General features: G+C 41.0%; 1 protein-coding gene across 3 annotated transcripts in view; it reads left to right on the top strand.

Annotated features, from left to right (window-relative positions):
- Positions 1–18,298, top strand: part of PDE7B (phosphodiesterase 7B) — a 369,290-nt gene that overhangs the window by 323,575 nt on the left and 27,417 nt on the right. The gene's annotated exons all lie outside the window — the stretch shown is intronic.

The raw sequence follows: 18,298 nt of genomic DNA, 5'->3' as shown, positions 1-18,298 counted from the left end.
GTCCCAGGTCGAAGAGGATTCCTGAGTCTGCCTTCTCATGGTCTGAGACTATCTGTCTCCATGGGAATCATCTAATATATAATGGCCAGTTGAAGCCAGTCCTTGTAGAACTTCTATAAATTATACTTCCCAGGTGCAATTCTTATTCAGACTTATGTTACATCTCTAGGACCATTTGTTAATCACATTTTAATTTTTTTTTGTTGGAGTATGGTTGACTTACAGTATTATATTCGTTTTAGGTATACAATATAGTGATTCAAAAATTTTATAGACTATACTTAATTTATAGTTATTATAAAATATTGACTATATTCTGAACCTTTTTGGCTTCTGAGACAAAGGTATATTATCAAAGACAATAAGCATACTTTGTTGTTATAAAATATTTCAGCAACACTAGTAGTTTGACCTGAAGAACTCTTATCTCTGATATTCCTTCAGACATTATAATCCTATATCATAAATGAATTATTCCCAGAATTTTCAACACAGTTTTTGGAAGAACTTTGGTTGTCATTAACAAAATCATTGCCTACAAGGGAGTCATTGATCTCAACTGTAGTATATCTTTTGGTTTAAAAAAAAAAAATCAGTGCAGGAAGAATTTCTGCACTGAAGGATTCCCAGAAAACAGATGTGTTATATAAGATGGTAGAGCTTGAGGATGCATTAATTCAATAAAGCACAGCTGGAACATGAAACAAAGCCTTTTCCCATTCATCTGATTAGCTTCTGGTCCTTATAGGAAATGGCATACCAAGGTTTATGCATCCCCCTGGTACATACTTCAGCACTGGGCTCTCTTGGGCTGTCAGCCAGTACCTGAAGCTAGGGTAGTAATGACCATAAAGAGAGGACAGGGTGACAGAATTTAGAAAAACTTTTGATGATGTTCAGTTCAGTCACTCAGTCATGTCCAACTCTTTGCAACCCCATAAACCACAGCACGCCAGGCCTTCCTGTCCATCACCAACTCCCAGAGTCTACCCAAACCCATGTCCATTGAGTCAGTGATGCCATCCAACCATCTCATCCTCTGTTGTGCCCTTCTCCTCCTGCCCTCAATATTTCCCAGCATCAGGATCTTTTCAAATGAGTCAGCTCTTCTTATCAGGTGGCCAAAGTATTAGGTTTCAGCTTCAACATTAGTCCTTCCAATGAACACCGGGACCGATCTCCTCTAGGATGGAGTGGTTGGATCTCCTTCAGTCCAAGGGACTCTCAAGAGTCCCTTGGTGTTGGTCTTCTCCAACACCACAGTTCAAAGGCATCAATTCTTTGGCACTCAGCTTTCTTTATAGTCCAACTCTCACATCCATACATGACTACTAGAAAAACCATAGCCTTGACTAGACAGACCTTTGTTGACAAAGTAATGTCTCTGCTTTTGAATATGCTGTCTAGGTTGGTCATAACTTTCCTTCCAAAGGAGTAAGCGTCCTTTAATTTTATGGCTGCAATCACCATCTGCAGTGATTTTGGAGCCCAGAAAAATAAAATCAGCCCCTGTTTCCACTGTTTCCCCATCTATTTCCCATGAAGTGATGGGACCAGATGCCATAATCCTAGTTTTCTGAATGTTGAGCTTTAAGTCAACTTTTTCAGTCTCCTCTTTCACTTTCATCAAGAGGCTCTTTAGTTCTTTACTTTCTGCCATAAGGGTGGTGTCATCTGTATATCTGAGGTTATTGATAATTCTCCCAGCAATCTTGATTCCAGCTTGTGCTTCCTACAGCCCAACATTTCTCATGATGTACTCTGCATATAAGTTAAATAAGCAGGGTGACAATATACAGCCTTGACATACTCCTTTTCCTATTTAGAACCAGTCTGTTGTTCCATGTCTAGTTCTAAAAACTAAACAAAGAAAATAAAAATTAGAACTAAACTTACTAAACTATCTCAGAAGCTAAATGTATTGCTTGGGAAAAGCATAAACATATGACTAGGGAAAAAATGAATGACTGAAATGAAAGCTCCCAAATAGATTTTCTGTTCTTGTTGTGTTTTAAATCTGACTTTTCAAATGTCTTTAAACAAAGAATATAAAGTAACAGAACTGGCTGCTTGAACTACTTCCATATAATGTAAAGTGAAAGTCGCTCAGTCATGTCCAACTCTTTGCAACCCCATGGACTGTAGTCCATGGAATTCTCCAGGCGAATACTGGAGTGGGTAACCTGTCGCTTCTCCACGGGATCTTCCCAGCCCAGGGATCGAACCCAGGTCTTCTGCATTTCAGGCAGATTTCATATAATATAAACGCTTGCCTAATTTTAATTTCTCAATGTCAAATAAATCACATCAATGGAGTTTAAGAGAGTATCTACTCTACTGCCTGATTTGTACATAAAAATGAGGGTCATAAAACTGTGCTTTGACATGTATAATAGTATATATAAAACATGTAGTGAATGAATGTTTGGACACAAAGTCAGAAAGAAATATGCCAGATGTTAAACATGCAAAAAAATAAGAAAGTAAAAGTAGAATTTCATCAATTAACTACTCACTGCTAATGAACAAAAATTGATTCTCAAAAGAAAGATATTGCAATCTATCTTATTCAGATACTAAAAATGGTCTCAAAAAATGGATTCCTTACTCAAACTTTTAAAGTGTAATTTTTAATAATAGTTCATCTCTCTGTTAAATATAAACATTCCAATATAACCAAATTCTGCGGCCTTTTCAGCAGAGCATACATGTATATTTTGAACTAGCAACTATTTATTACATGTATCAGATGATATATTAGTATCTAGGAGTACAAAGATAAATAAAATATAATCCCTGCCCTTGGACATTGGTGCAAACTCAGATGCTCAAAATGTGCAAAATCCAAGAAAACTTAATCCCAGTTTGAAAAACATTAGAGGAGTTTGCCAAAGATATACATATATACTTCTGTATACCTACATAGAAACAACTTTTCTAAAGCCTCTGAAGAATAAATACCCATGCTGTTCTTTGTATACAAATATGTTACAACAATAAAATGAGCTATTATTTTTTTGTATAGCAGTTAATTTATGCATCTCAACTGTCTGGCCTGATCCTCAATAGTAAAGAGAAAGATCTTTTGGCTAACCACTAGACAGAAATTGGCATAGAAGACTAAAAACCAACATTCAAGCTATTAACTTCATCAGTCCCCTGCTCAAACAGTCTTGGACTCTCTTGAAGGCCAGAGATCAATGTATTTAATTTAGGAATAGTGTTGAAAACAAAAGAGTATCACTTAATGTCATAAAGATACTTCCAATATCCTAGAGCTGTCTAGTATAAAAGTATAAAACTTTTATCAGCCAAATTGGGACTTTATATATTAAAAGTAAAAATTATTAAGAGGACCTGAAAATAATATGAGATCTTAATTATGTCCAAAAAAATATGATGGCTTTTACATTTGGTTAAATACCATTGCTTATCAAACACCATTTCTTATTGACTATATGAAGAAACTCCTAAAAGAGAAAGAAAACTCCTTTTAAAATTCAGTTCAGGGACTTCTTTGGTGGTACAGTGGTTATGACTCCATCCTGCCAAAGCAGGGAATGGTCAGGGAACTAAGATCCCACATGCTGTGCAGCACAGCCAAAAAGATTTTTTTAATTCAATTCAATGAATTGTATAACTAATCTTTATTCAACACTTACTATGACTCAGAAAGTGAAGTCCCTCAGTCATGTCTGACTCTTTGTGACCCATTGGACTGTACCTACCAGGCTCCTCTGTTCATGGGATTTCCCAGGCAAGAATACTGGAGTGGGTTGCCATTTCCTTCTCCAGGGGATCTTCCTGACCCAAGGATCAAACCCAGGTCTCTAGCATTGCAGGCAGACGCTTTACCCTTTGAACCACCAGGAAAGCCCTGCAAGAGTCAGACCATGATTCAAACACTGGCTAAATGATTTTATCTATTATATTATTTAATCTTCACAGTAGCCCAGTTAGGTAGGTACTATCGTCATAGCTATTTTCCAGAAAAAAGAAAATTGCTATTAAATTTAAGTGAGCTCCCCTGGTGGCTCAGATAGTAAAGAATTTGCCTGCAAAGCACGAGACCCGGGTTCAATCCATGGGTAGGGAAGATCCCCTGGTGAAGGGAATGGCTACCCACTCCAGGATTCTTGCACAGAGAATCCCATGGATAGAGGAGCCTGGCAGGCTACAGTTCATAGGGTTGCAAAGAGTCAGACACGACCAACACTTCCTTATAATAAGCAGCTAATTAATGGCAGAGCTGGAATTAGGATTCAAGACTTCTATCTCCAGAGCCAAAGCGCCTAAGTACTATACATACCACCTCTAAAATTCATGTTAATCACCGACAATGTGCAGGAAGCTAAGAACTCTCCTCCAGGGCCTCCAGCAGGAGACAAGTAGCTTAAAGTGGGAGAGCCTTTGCTAAGTACTCTATAGCAGCTAGCTACAAACAAAATGTGATGGGAAGACAGAGGCAAAAGAGAAATTGATTCTGTATATGGTTTCTGAAAATAAAAATTAAAAAAAAAAAAACCTTCATGGCAAAAGAGTGATATAAATGTTGTCTTGGAGTGTAAGTAACATTTGAGTAGCAGGGCAGAGAGTATAGCACTAAAGGCAGCACAAGCCAGTGTAGTTTGGGGATGCCAACCCACAATCCAGAGGAACTGCAAATGGACTGTTTCCATGGCCTTGAGCTGAGCACAGTCCTGTCATGAATGGCCCTTCCCCTCAGCTCAATGACTTGGGCATATTATGATGAAATGTATATTCTGTCTTTGATAGACACTGTAGATTAGTTGTACGGAACATGACCTGGGCCATGAAGTCTTCCCTCTGCATTAAGTTGTCAATGAGGAACTGGCATAACTCTTTAGGTTTTCAATTTCAAGAAAAAAAAAATCATGTTATGTAAAATATCAACTCAACAAGACCATTAAAAGCACAGGATATTTAAAAATCTTTGGCAATATAGCCTTTTAGCCTACCATGGCCTGTTGGTACGAACAAAGCTAGTGGAGGTGATGGAATTCCAGTTGAGCTATTCCAAATCCTGAAAGATGATGCTGTGAAAGTGCTGCACTCAATATGCCAGCAACTTTGGAAAACTCAGCAGTGGCCACAGGACTGGAAAAGGTCAGTTTTCATTCCAATCCCAAAGAAAGGCAATGCCAAAGAATGCTCAAACTACCGCACAATTGCACTCGTCTCACACGCTAGTAAAGTAATGCTCAAAATTCTCCAAGCCAGGCTTCAGCAATATGTGAACCGTGAACTTCCTGATGTTCAAGCTGGTTTTAGAAAAGGCAGAGGAACCAGAGATCAAATTGCCAACATCTGCTGGATCATGGAAAAAGCAAGAGAGTTCCAGAAAAACATCTATTTCTGCTTTCTTGACTATGCCAAAGCCTTTGACTGTGTGGATCACAATAAACTGTGGACAATTCTGAAAGAGATGGGAATACCAGACCACCTGATCTGCCTCTTGAGAAATCTGTATGCAGGTCAGGAAGCAACAGTTAGAACTGGACATGGAACAACAGACTGGTTCCAAATAGGAAAAGGAGTTCATCAAGGCTGTATATTGTCACCCTGTTTATTTAACTTCTATGCAGAGTACATCATGAGAAACGCTGGGCTGGAAGAAACACAAGCTGGAATCAAGATTGCCGGGACAAATATCAATAACCTCAGATATGCAGATGACACCACCCTTATGGCAGAAAGTGAAGAGGAACTCAAAAGCCTCTTGATGAAAGTGAAAGTGGAGAGTGAAAAAGTTGGCTTAAAGCTCAACATTCAGAAAACGAAGATCATGGCATCTGGTCCCACCACTTCATGGGAAATAGATGGGGAAACAGTGGAAACAGTGTCAGACTTTATTTTTCTGGGCTCCAAAATCACTGCAGATGGTGACTGCAGCCATGAAATTAAAAGACGCTTACTCCTTGGAAGGAAAGTTATGACCAACCTAGATAGCATATTGAAAAGCAGAGACATTACTTTGCCAACAAAGGTCCGTCTAGTCAAGGCTGTGGTTTTTCCTGTGGTCATGTATGGATGTGAGAGTTGGACTGTGAAGAAAGCTGAGCGCCAAAGAATTGATGCTTTTGAACTGTGGTGTTGGAGAAGACTCTTGAGAGTCCCTTGGACTGCAAGGAGATCCAACCAGACCATTCTGAAGGAGATCAGCCCTGGGATTTCTTTGGAAGGAATGATGCTAAAGCTGAAACTCCAGTACTTTGGCCACCTCATGCGAAGAACTGACTTATTGGCAAAGACTCTGATGCTGGGAGGGATTGGGGGCAGGAGGAGAAGGGGACAACGGAGGATGAGATGGCTGGATGGCATCACTGACTCGATGGACGTGAGTCTGAGTGAACTCTGGGAGTTGGTGATGGACAGGGAGGCCTGGCGTGCTGCGATTCATGGGGTCGCAAAGAGTCGGACACGACTGAGCAACTGATCTGATCTGGCCTGTTGGTTGAGACAGAAATGAGATTTAAGGAAACTATATGCAGATTTTCAGGTGATGTACCTATATACATGTTTCTAGGGAGGGGATCTATAACTTATACTCATGTTTTAAAATGAGTTATAGATTCAGAAAATAATAATAACTGTGATAATGAGTGAAAAATATACACACACAGACACACACACACTATATATATATATATATATATACACACACACATATACACATATATATATTACATAATGGGTGCATGCATGCAATAATATCATGTGTGAGTGTTGACTCTTTGAGATCCAACAGACTGTAGCCTGCCAAGCTCCTTTGTCCATGGGATTCTCTAGGCAAGAATACTGGAGTGGGTTGCCATGCCATCCTCCGGGGCATCTTTCCAACCCAGGGATCAAACCCGAGTCTCTTACATCTCCTGCATTGGCAGGCAGGTTCTTTACCACTAGCACCACCTGGGAAGCCCAGTATATATACCTTTATATATATACATATATATATATATATATATAAAAACAAAAACTGTGCATGCAGACACATTTAGTCAAAAAGAATAACCAAGAAGTTATGCCAGGAATTATGTGGCTTTGAGAACGCCCTGTGCGTGACTGTGTACAATCCAGAATTACTATAAATGAGATAAAATGGAAGAGGGCTTCCTCTCCCTCCTTTTGTTGGCTGTACTCTTTTAGTTCTAATAAATAAGAAGATCATTGCATAAGGCCCAGCCTGTGCTTCTGCCCTGAGATAAAGAGAGTCAGGGCAGCTGGAGTAAAGGCCAGGCCAGAGGACTCTCTCCCATTGTCCTCTGTCTGGGTCAGACTCACTGGCTGAACAGCCAACCCAAGTTCAACTTGAAGACCATAAAGGCGTTTCCACCTGGCACCTCTGTCATCAGACTGGAAGCAGTCCAGCTGTCTGTGGTGAACTAAGAGGTGCCTAAGAGCGTGTGAGAGACACAGTTGAGAATTATTTTCTCTGTCCCTCCACCCTCCAATCTTCCAACATATGGGTTCAGCAGTTTTTCAAAATAAACATTAAATCAGATATGATATTGCTTATTACAGTTATAAAAGGGATTGCTTTCAGTTCAATTCAAAATCTAGAATATGATACCAATGAACTTATTTACAAAGCACAAACAGACTCACAGATGTAGAAAACAAACTTATGGTTAAAAAAGGGGAAGGCGAGGATAAATTAGGAGTTTGGGGTCATCTGATACAAACCACTATGTATAATATAGATAAGCAGCAAGGATGCACTGTATAGCTCAGGGAACTATATTCAGTATCTTGTAATAAAACATATAAAAAATTTAATTGCTTTTGATAGAGTCCAACTTCATATTAACTATTGACAGAGCAACCCAATGAATAAAATAATTGTTCCATGAAGCATCATATTTATTGCATTCCCTACTTGTCTTGCAGAGGTTTATAATCATTTTTCTTAGTCATTTATCATAAGCACTTATAAGAGGCCAGCATTTTTAACCACATTTTATTCTTAACGACTCTGAACTGTAAATATGAAGTTGACAGAGCCAGGAGACGTGTTCCTCCCACATGGTCCTATGACCACTACTCTAACAAGCAACTGCAAGTATTATATGTAACCCCATAATTTTTGCAGCATGAAAGGTGTTTGGGGCAAGCAGAGTGAAAATTGTAAAAAGGAGGTTCAAATTTGATTTTCTGTTTCCTAAACTTTCTGCTGTTCATCATGAGGTAGCTGTTGTGGGCACCTCCATGGCCCTGATCTGAATGAACCCAGGCCTGCCCCATGGACAAGCAGTTCAATGTCCGTCCAGGCTCCTTGCCCTCAGAGCAGTGCCTTTGGCAGACGCAGATCAAACCAGAGAAAGACATCTTCCAGCAGGCAGTAAACATGCAGAGCTATAGTTTCTTCAAGGGCCAAGGTCTTGTTCAGGACTCAAGGAGTTTCTGTTCCCCTGAGACCTCCTGAGCTGGGGCTCTGGCAGCATCACCAAGGAGACCACTGGGCTTGTTAGGGAGGAACTCAGTGACTTCATTATCTTCTGGAGTCTTGCTTCCCAGTTTCGTGAGCAATTAAAAATGAACACACAGACTATGTTCCTGTTGTTGTTTTTCTTCCTGCCTCCACTGGTTGAAAAGGTATAATTAAGTCTGAGTCTTGTTTTACACCAGACTCAGTTTATCAACATCAGTCTAAGTATTTTAATCAAAGAAAGTGTCCAGTAAATAGGAGAAAAAAACAGCAGCAGTTTAAAGCCGCTTTGTATGATAGCAAATCTGCTCTGCCAGATTCTCTTTGACAAATAGACTCTTGATTTAATTTGAAAACTTGTGTTGGTGTTTTATTAAATGCCAGATGTGTTGTTATTCCGGAACAAAGGGATTGTTTTGTTCTTAGGGTGGATAATACTTGATTATTCAGATAAAAGGGGAAATAAAGGTTTTGTAGTTGGGGTTTGAAGGGTTTTATTTTGTTCAAAATAAATTCTGATAGGTTTTGTTGCCACAAAGGTGTATGTTCACTCTTTCAACTTTACAATGAAGATTATTCTTGAGACTACAAGTATGAAGAGTTTGTGATATCAGAACACATTGTCATTGGAATGATGTGAAATTGTTGAGCTGATGCTTCTGGAGATAGATAGATGATGTACCTACTGTGAGATCCCAAAACGGGGCTGGGACTTCAATGGGTATTAAAGTGGTATCATCTCATCCTATGTTCAGGTCTCCATGAGCATTTCTAATGATTTTCTTCTTTTTTGAATCCATCTTTTGCTGATACTGGTCTTTGAGCTGCTGTGAAAGTCAGGGAGCCTATAAGAGCAGAACCACTGCCCATTTGTTAAGAAAGACAAAGATACCTTCCTATGAAACACCAGTACCTCCCAGCCTGCTCACCCCTGATCCTCCCAAGTGCAAGGCACCAAAATCTTTCATCCTCTCATCTATGATCAGCCTTGCCTGGCTCCAACCCTTCCTCCACTGTGAAGCCAGAATGAGTTCCTGAAACTCAACTGTGGCACTTAGACGCCTGCTTAAAATCCCACAGCATTCAGGATTAAGTCCAAATGTCTTAACCCAGTTTCAGATCAGATCAGATCAGATCAGTTGCTCAGTCATGTCCAATTCTTTGCGACCCCATGAATCGCAGCACGCCAGGCTTCCCTGTCCATTACCAACTCCCGGAGTTCACCCAGACTCACGTCCATCAAGTCAGTGATGCCATCCAGCCATCTCATCCTCTGTCGTCCCCTTCTCCTCCTGCCCCCAATCCCTCCCAGCATCAGAGTCTTTGCCAATAAGTCAGTTCTTCGCATGAGGTGGCCAAAGTACTGGAGTTTCAGCTTTAGCATCATTCCTTCCAAAGAAATCCCAGGGCTGATCTTCTTCAGAATGGTCTGGTTGGATCTCCTTGCAGTCCAAGGGACTCTCAAGAGTCTTCTCCAACACCACCGTTCAAAAGCATCAATTCGTCGGCGCTCAGCCTTCTTCACAGTCCAACTCTCACATCCATACATGACCACAGGAAAAACCACAGCCTTGACTAGACGGACCTTTGTTGGCAAAGTAATGTCTCTGCTTTTCAATATGCTATCTAGGTTGGTCATAACTTTCCTTCCAAGGAGTAAGCATCTTTTAATTTCATGGCTGCAGTCACCATCTGTAGTGATTTTGGAGCCCAGAAAAATAAAGTCTGACACGGTTTCCACTGTTTCCCCATCTATTTCCCATGAAGTGGTGGGACCAGATGCCATGATCTTCGTTTTCTGAATGTTGAGCTTTAAGCCAACTTTTTCACTCTCCACTTTCACTTTCATCAAGAGGCTTTTGAGTTCCTCTTCACTTTCTGCCATAAGGGTGGTGTCATCTGCATATCTGAGGTTATTGATATTTGTCCCGGCAATCTTGATTCCAGCTTGTGTTTCTTCCAGCCCAGCGTTTCTCATGATGTACTCTGCATAGAAGTTAAATAAACAGGGTGACAATATACAGCCTTGATGAACTCCTTTTCCTATTTGGAACCAGTCTGTTGTTCCATGTCCAGTTCTAACTATTGCTTCCTGACCTGCATACAGATTTCTCAAGAGGCAGGTCAGGTGGTCTGGTATTCCCATCTCTTTCAGAATTGTCCACAGTTTATTGTGATCCACACAGTCAAAGGCTTTGGCATAGTCAAGAAAGCAGAAATAGATGTTTTTCTGGAACTCTCTTGCTTTTTCCATGATCCAGTGGATGTTGGCAATTTGATCTCTGGTTCCTCTGCCTTTTCTAAAACCAGCTTGAACATCAGGAAGTTCACGGTTCACATATTGCTGAAGCCTGGCTTGGAGAATTTTGAGCATTACTTTACTAGCGTGTGAGACGAGTGCAATTGTGCGGTAGTTTGAGCATTCTTTGGCATTGCCTTTCTTTGGGATTGGAATGAAAACTGACCTTTTCCAGTCCTGTGGCCACTGCTGAGTTTTCCAAAGTTGCTGGCATATTGAGTGCAGCACTTTCACAGCATCATCTTTCAGGATTTGGAATAGCTCAACTGGAATTCCATCACCTCCACTAGCTTTGTTCGTAGTGATGCTTCCTAAGGCCCACTTGACTTCCCATTCCAGGATGTCTGGCTCTAGGTCAGTGATCACACCATCATGATTATCTGGGTCGTGAAGATCTTTTTTGTACAGTTCTTCTGTGTACTCTTGCCACCTCTTCTTAATATCTTCTGTTTCTGTTAGGTCCATACCATTTCTGTCCTTTATCGAGCTCATCTTTGCATGAAATGTTCCTTTGGTATCTCTGATTTTCTTGAAGAGATCCCTAGTCTTTCCCATTCTGTTGTTTTCCTCTATTTCTTTGCATTGGTCACTGAAGAAAGCTTTCTTATCTCTTCTTGCTGTTCTTTGGAACTCTGCATTCAGATGTTTATATTTTTCCTTTTCTCCTTTGCTTTTCGCCTCTCTTCTTTTCACAGCTATTTCTAAGGCCTCCCCAGACAGCCATTTTGCTTTTTTGCATTTCTTTTCCATGGGGATGGTCTTGATCCCTGTCTCCTGTACAATGTCACAAACCTCCTTCCATAGTTCATCAGGCACTCTATCTATCAGATCTAGGCCCTTAAATCTATTTCTCACTTCCACTGTATAATCATAAGGGATTTGATTTAGGTCATACCTGAATGGTCTAGTGGTTTTCCCTACTTTCTTCAATTTAAGTCTGAATTTGGCAATAAGGGTTCATGATCTGAGCCACAGTCAGCTCCTGGTCTTGTTTTTGCTGACTGTATAGAGCTTCTCCATCTTTGGCTGCAAAGAATATAATCAATCTGATTTCGGTGTTGACCATCTGGTGATGTCCCTGTGTAGAGTCTTCTCTTGTGTTGTTGGAAGAGGGTGTTTGTTATGACCAGTGCATTTTCTTGGCAAAACTCTATCAGTCTTTGCCCTGCTTCATTCCGTATTCCAAGGCCAAATTTGCCTGTTACTCCAGGTGTTTCTTGACTTCCTACTTTTGCATTCCAGACCCTATAATGAAACGGACATCTTTTTTGGATGTTAGTTCTAAAAGGTCTTGTAGGTCTTCATAGAACCGTTCAACTTCAGTGTTACTGGTTGGGGCATAGACTTTGATTACTGTGATATTGAATGGTTTGCCTTGGAAATGAACAGAGATCATTCTGTCGTTTTTGAGATTGCATCCAAGTACTGCATTTCGGACTCTTTTGTTGACCATGATGGCCACTGCATTTCTTCTGAGGGATTCCTGCCCACAGTAGTAGATATAATGGTCATCTGAGTTAAATGCTCCCATTCCAGTCCATTTCAGTTCGCTGATTCCTAGAATGTTGACATTCACTCTTGCCATCTCTTGTTTGACCACTACCAATTTGCCTTGATTCATGGACCTGACATTCCAGGTTCCTATGCAATATTGCTCTTTACAGCATCGGACCTTGTTTCTATCTCCAGTTGCATCCACAGCTGGGTATTGTTTTTGCTTTGGCTCCATCCCTTCATTCTTTCTGGAGTTATTTCTCCACTGATCTCCAGTAGCATATTAGGCACCTACTGACCTGGGGAGTTCCTCTTTCAGTATCCTATCATTTTGCCTTTTCATACTGTTCATGGGGTTCTCAAGGCAAGAATACTGAAGTGGTTTGCCATTCCCTTCTCCAGTGGACCACATTTTGTCAAATCTCTCCACCATGACCTGCCCATCTTGGGTTGCCCCACGGGCATGGCTTAGTTTCATTGAGTTAGACAAGGCTGTGCTCCTAGTGTGATTAGATTGACTAGTTTTCTGTGAGTATGGTTTCAGTGTGTTTGCGCTCTGATGCCCTCTTGCAACACCTACAAGCCTCATTACGATCTGACCCTCACCACACTTTCCAGCTCCACTTCCCACCATGCCTCTCCCAGGTTCTATGCATCATCCAGTCTGAACTACTCTCAGAATCTCAGAGCCAACATGTGTGCCAGGCAATGGCAATACAGAAGATGAACAAAACAAATAAACATGCCTGCTTTCTACTAGGGGAATCAGAAAAATAAGTAATATACATGGTATGTAGAATCACATACATGATTCTAGGTCACACGGTATGTGATCATTTCTAATGACTGAAAAATAGAAGGACTTCCCTGGCAGTCCAGTGGTTAAGACTCCAGGCTCCCAATGCAGCAGGAGCAGATTCAGTCCCTGGTTGGGTTCAGTTCACATGCTGCATGGTCAAAAAAAATTTTTTTAATTAAAAAAATAAAACGGGGAAGGAAGATCTAAAGTGTCACCCTTGCTCCAGGTCTTCACACACATGCTCCTCCTGCCTGTTTTAATGAAGTGCACTCCCTCTGTGTTATTGCCTGCATTCCCCAACTCCTCTCTAAATAACTCACTCACCTTTTTGATCTCAACTTGGACATATCTTCCTCCTGAAAGCCGTCTCTTTCTTTAAACATCCATCTTCCATACCCCCTCCTATATGATTTCACAGTCCTCTCTCACTTCCTCTGTCATGATGTTTATCTCTAGAAACAGCCATCTCCTGATTCAACGTCCATAGCCCCCACAGTCTCAAAGTTTCTAGGCACCTACCTTTTCCACTGCTGTATGCTCAGCACTCGGCACAGTCCTCATGCTCAGTGAATATTTGTTGGGTGGTGGGAGGTTTGCTGAAAGAGTAAGTGGATGGATACACAGACTGGACCCATGCAGCAAGAAAGGCAGAACCTGAGTAGCCTTGAGAAATCAGGAATACTGCCAGTAGTGAGTACACACAGGGACCCAGAGTGAAAACCTGACAGAGTCGGCATCACACAGACCAGAAGGCATCTACCCACACTGTCCGCTTAGTAGTCACTTGTTACTGTATAGTGGGATTACCTCCTGTGGGATTACCTCCTGTGGGATTACCTCCTGCATTCTTACTTCCTTACATCGAGTGTACCATGAAGACTGAGAAGCATTATGACAAATTCTTTATGACAATGCATTCATATTTGTTTATGTTGCAATTAACAAATGCTCCCTCATAGATGCTTCCTAGGTGGTGCAAGTGGTAAAGAACCTGCCTGCCAGTGCAGGTAGAAGCGGGTTTGATCCCTGGGTTGGGAAGATCTCCTGGAGGAGGGCGTGGCAACCCACTCCAGCATCCTTGCCTGGAGGATCCCATGGACAGAGGAGCCTGGCAGGCTGCAATCCCTAGGGTCACACAGAGTCAGCACAACTAAAGCAACTGAACAGGCACTCACCCAGTCTGTGTTCTTCCTGGGGTCACTTACCTGATCCTGGTCATCTGTGAGTAAACAGTGGGAGAGCCATTGCTACATAACTTTTAAATCTCTTTGGCTTTTACCTAAGTCTAAGGATTTCACAACAGAAGATTCCAAGTCTGGCTTTTATCAGACCAAAAAATGAACAGGACTCTGTCACTTTTACAGTTACTTAAACTTTTGCAGCTAGGGAACTTTGGGGTTTTGGAAGTTAATTACTCCATATCCATTCAACAAATATTTACTTATTTAAATGGCACTGTGCCACATACTGGGGCACAAAGATGAATAAGATACGCTCCTCGTTCTCAATGGCAATCATGTATGGCAGCAGCTTCAAACCAGGCTTGTGTGCCCCTGGGGATACACGAAGACTTTCCAAACGGCACACAGGCATGAATAGTGCTCACAGAACTCATTTTCAGCCCCTTAAACTGGCCTGCCTGGAATATGCTCACAGGACAGTCCAGCCAGTTCTGCTTTCCACTCCTCTTTCATAATTACCCTGTTTCCACTGTTCAAAACAAAGACATTTCTCTTATCCATTCTGCATATTTCATCTTGCTCCAGTTGTGCTGATATTGTATATTGCCCTCGTGTGAAAAAATACCAAACAACCAAAAATATTAAAGGAAATCTCCCATAACTGAGGGACTATAATGTTCCCAGCTATCTCATGAATAGAAGCATTGTCAAAAATTTTTATTCTCAAGCATAATTTTTCCACATTTGAAATATATGTATTTTGATCAGTTAGTTACTAATAATAATTGCATTGTAAACTCCAGCTGGAAAAACATTTACTACTTAGAGCCTGATGTTAAGAAAATTTGTTAAATTAAAACTTCAGTTTATAAACATATTTGTTGCAGAGAGATATGATAGGGTGATGATCAAAGAATTTCACACATGAAAATATATTACATTAAAATAAAATTCTATGGGGAAATAGTATAATAATTAAGTTCTAGAGGGAAAAGAATTAGTTTCTCATTTTTGACTTAAATAATAAATTATTCATGTGTTTTCTTAAATAGGTGATAAATGGGCACTAAATGCCATTGGTATTTAGATTCCCTTGCATACATTTGGGACTTCCCTGGTGGCTCAGAAGGTAAAGAATCTGCCTGCAATCCTGGTTTGATCCCTGGGTCAGGAAGATCCCCTAGAGAAGGAAATGGCAACCCACTCCAGTGTTCTTGCCTGAGAAATCCCAGGGACAGAGGAATCTGGCAGGCTACAATCCATGAGGTTGCAAAGAGTTGGACATGACTGAGTGATACATTTAATACATAAAAGAATGATATAATGGTTTCATATTAAAATATCAATATCCCATAAATAGGCAGGGCATTACATATTCTGTTACCATAGGAATTTGTGATTTTAAATATCAATTTTTAAAAATATAGGGAGAGTATGTTTTTCAAAACTCAAATTTTAAGTGTAAACGAACAAGAAGATGTGAAAATTACTCACATAGAAGCAAGACTGGGCTTCCCCAGTGGTTCAAGGGTAAAGGATCCACCTGCAATACAGGAGCCAGAGGAGCAGCAGATTCAATCCCTGGGTGGGGAAGATCCCCTGGAGGAAGGCATGGCAACCCATTCCAGTGTTCTTGCCTGGAGAATCCCATGGACAGAGTAGCCTGGCGGGCTACAGTCCATAGAGTTGCAAAGACTCGGACATGATAAAGCAACTTAGCACAAACACACACAGGAGCAAGGCCCATGAGCAAAGTTGGTATAACGTGTTTTGGATATTCCGATAGAAGCTTGGGTTGGGAATGAGCAGCTAGAAGAGGGACCTGTCAGTTCTGTTTGGAGAACCAGGGAAGTCTTTCCTAGTAGATGGCAACAATTGATCTCAGAAAGAAGAAGTCTGTGTGTGTCTGTGTGATTTGGTGTGTGTCTGTGTATGTGGACATGTGGATACACACATGCATTTCTGACTTTACTAAGGTCATTTTGCTCATTCCTTTTTAGAATTATAAAATCCTTTATTAAAATTCTTATGCAAATACCCAGCATTATTCTATCAACTCTTTGGGGATGATGTGGACGATAATAAAGTAATTTAAATAATGGGGTATGTTAGTGACTTATTAGCGGAGAAGGCAATGGCACCCCACTCCAGTACTCTTGCCTGGAAAATCCCATGGACGGAGGAGCCTGGTAGGCTACAGTCCATGGGGCGCTAAGAGTCGGACATGACTGAGCGACTTCACCTTCACTTTTCACTTTCCTGCATTGGAGAAGGAAATGGCAACCCACTCCAGTATCCTTGCCTGGAGAATCCCAGGGACGGGGGAGCCTGGTGGGCTGCCGTCTATGGGGTCGCACAAGAGTCGGACACGACTGAAGCAACAGCAGCAGCAGCAGCAGCAGTGACTTATTAAACAAGGGTAGATGTTTATTTCTATCCTTCATAAAAGAGGTTTGGAGGTTGACAGTCCAGGGAAGTCATGGTGGCATCATGAAATTAAGAATGAGGGACCCAACATCCTTTTAGTCGTCAGTCTTCTATCACTAGGGTGTGACATTTGTCCTCATTGCCCAAGATAGCTGCTGGAGCTCTAGCCTTTCTTGCCACATTCCAAACAGTGAGAAAAAAGAAAGGGATAAAGCAAAAGAAGCCTCTCCCAGTTGAAACTGTTCCCTTTAAAACAACTTACTTGAATACCCCACACAGTATTTCTGTTTACATTTAATGGGTCAGAATTTAGCCAAATGATCCCACCTAATTATAAAGAAATTGAAAAATGTTGTCTTTATTCTGGACAACCGTGAGACTCCTCTTAACCTGCTCCACTTGCAGCTTTCCCATCTCAGGTAATGGCAACACCATCCTTCCAGTTGTTCAGGCCAGAAACACTGAGTCCTCCTAGCAGGTACAGAAATCAACCACTCTCCCCACTTCCACCTTCCTTGTTCAAGCCTCTATCAACTTTTGCCTGGATAACTGCTCTCTGCCTCCCACACACACCTCTTTCTATTCTTATCCCCTACCAGACTCTATTCTCAACATAGCAACCAAAGTGATCTTATTTAAAGTAAGTCATATAATTTCATTCCTCCCAAACCCCTGCACTGGATCCATGTTTCTCTCAGAGTGAAAATCAGAATCCTTACAATGGCCGAAAGGCTGCATGTGATCTGGTCTCTCATTACCTGTCTAACTCCTAGGCCTGGTATGTCCCCTCCCTCACTGCACATGGCCCTCACAGCTGTGTGCTCCCTCTTTGGGGCCTTTCCTTTCATTGTTTTCTCCGGAACAGCTTCTTCTTCAGCATGGCTAGCTCTCTCCTGCCTTCAAGTCTTTGCTCTAATCTCATCTCTCACCACTTTCCCTTCCCTACCCCACCCTCAAGACTCAAATTCCCACTATTCTGCTCTACTTTTCCCTCTTTCCATACATCTGCTATCTTCTGGATGCTATACTTTTTCCCAAACATTTATTATGTTTATTGTTTATTATCTATCTCTCCCCATCCCTGCTACCTCTAGTTCTTTGTCTCTTCTCTTCACTGGTATATTCTAAGCACATATTACAGTGCTAGAAACATAATGAGTGTTCAGTATACTTGTGCAATGAAATCAAGTAATTTGTTCAGCTATTTATTTAGCAAATTAATAGAAAGTGCTTTCTTGGTTGAGTGGATATGGCAGGAATGAGACAGGCTTCCTGCTGACATGTAGTTTGTAATCTAGTAAGAACAAGAAGTGCATACACAGTGTCACGCACATCAGTGGGACTTAGTCTAGCTGGCCTCTGGACTTGAGGAATGCTGAGTGAAAGACCTATGAGACTCAGAGGAGAGCCAAGTTCTTCTCTAGCTGGATGATTCCAGGTGGCTTTGTGGATCGAGTATTTGAGTTTAACTTTGGAAGACAGGTTTTAGTTTGATCAGGAAACACAGAGGAAAAGGAGTTTGAGGAAAACAAACCACCTTGAAAGGCATGAAAGTGGCAAAAGGAAAGGACATTTTCCTATATTAATAATTTAATAATTTTGTCAATATTAAGTTATCATTTTACTACTATGGTATAATGTATTTGACGATA

The sequence above is a fragment of the Bubalus bubalis genome, chromosome 10 (assembly GCF_019923935.1).
Source record: "Bubalus bubalis isolate 160015118507 breed Murrah chromosome 10, NDDB_SH_1, whole genome shotgun sequence".
Taxonomy (NCBI): domain Eukaryota; kingdom Metazoa; phylum Chordata; class Mammalia; order Artiodactyla; family Bovidae; genus Bubalus; species Bubalus bubalis.
This window is presented reverse-complemented; position numbering and strand designations above follow the sequence as displayed.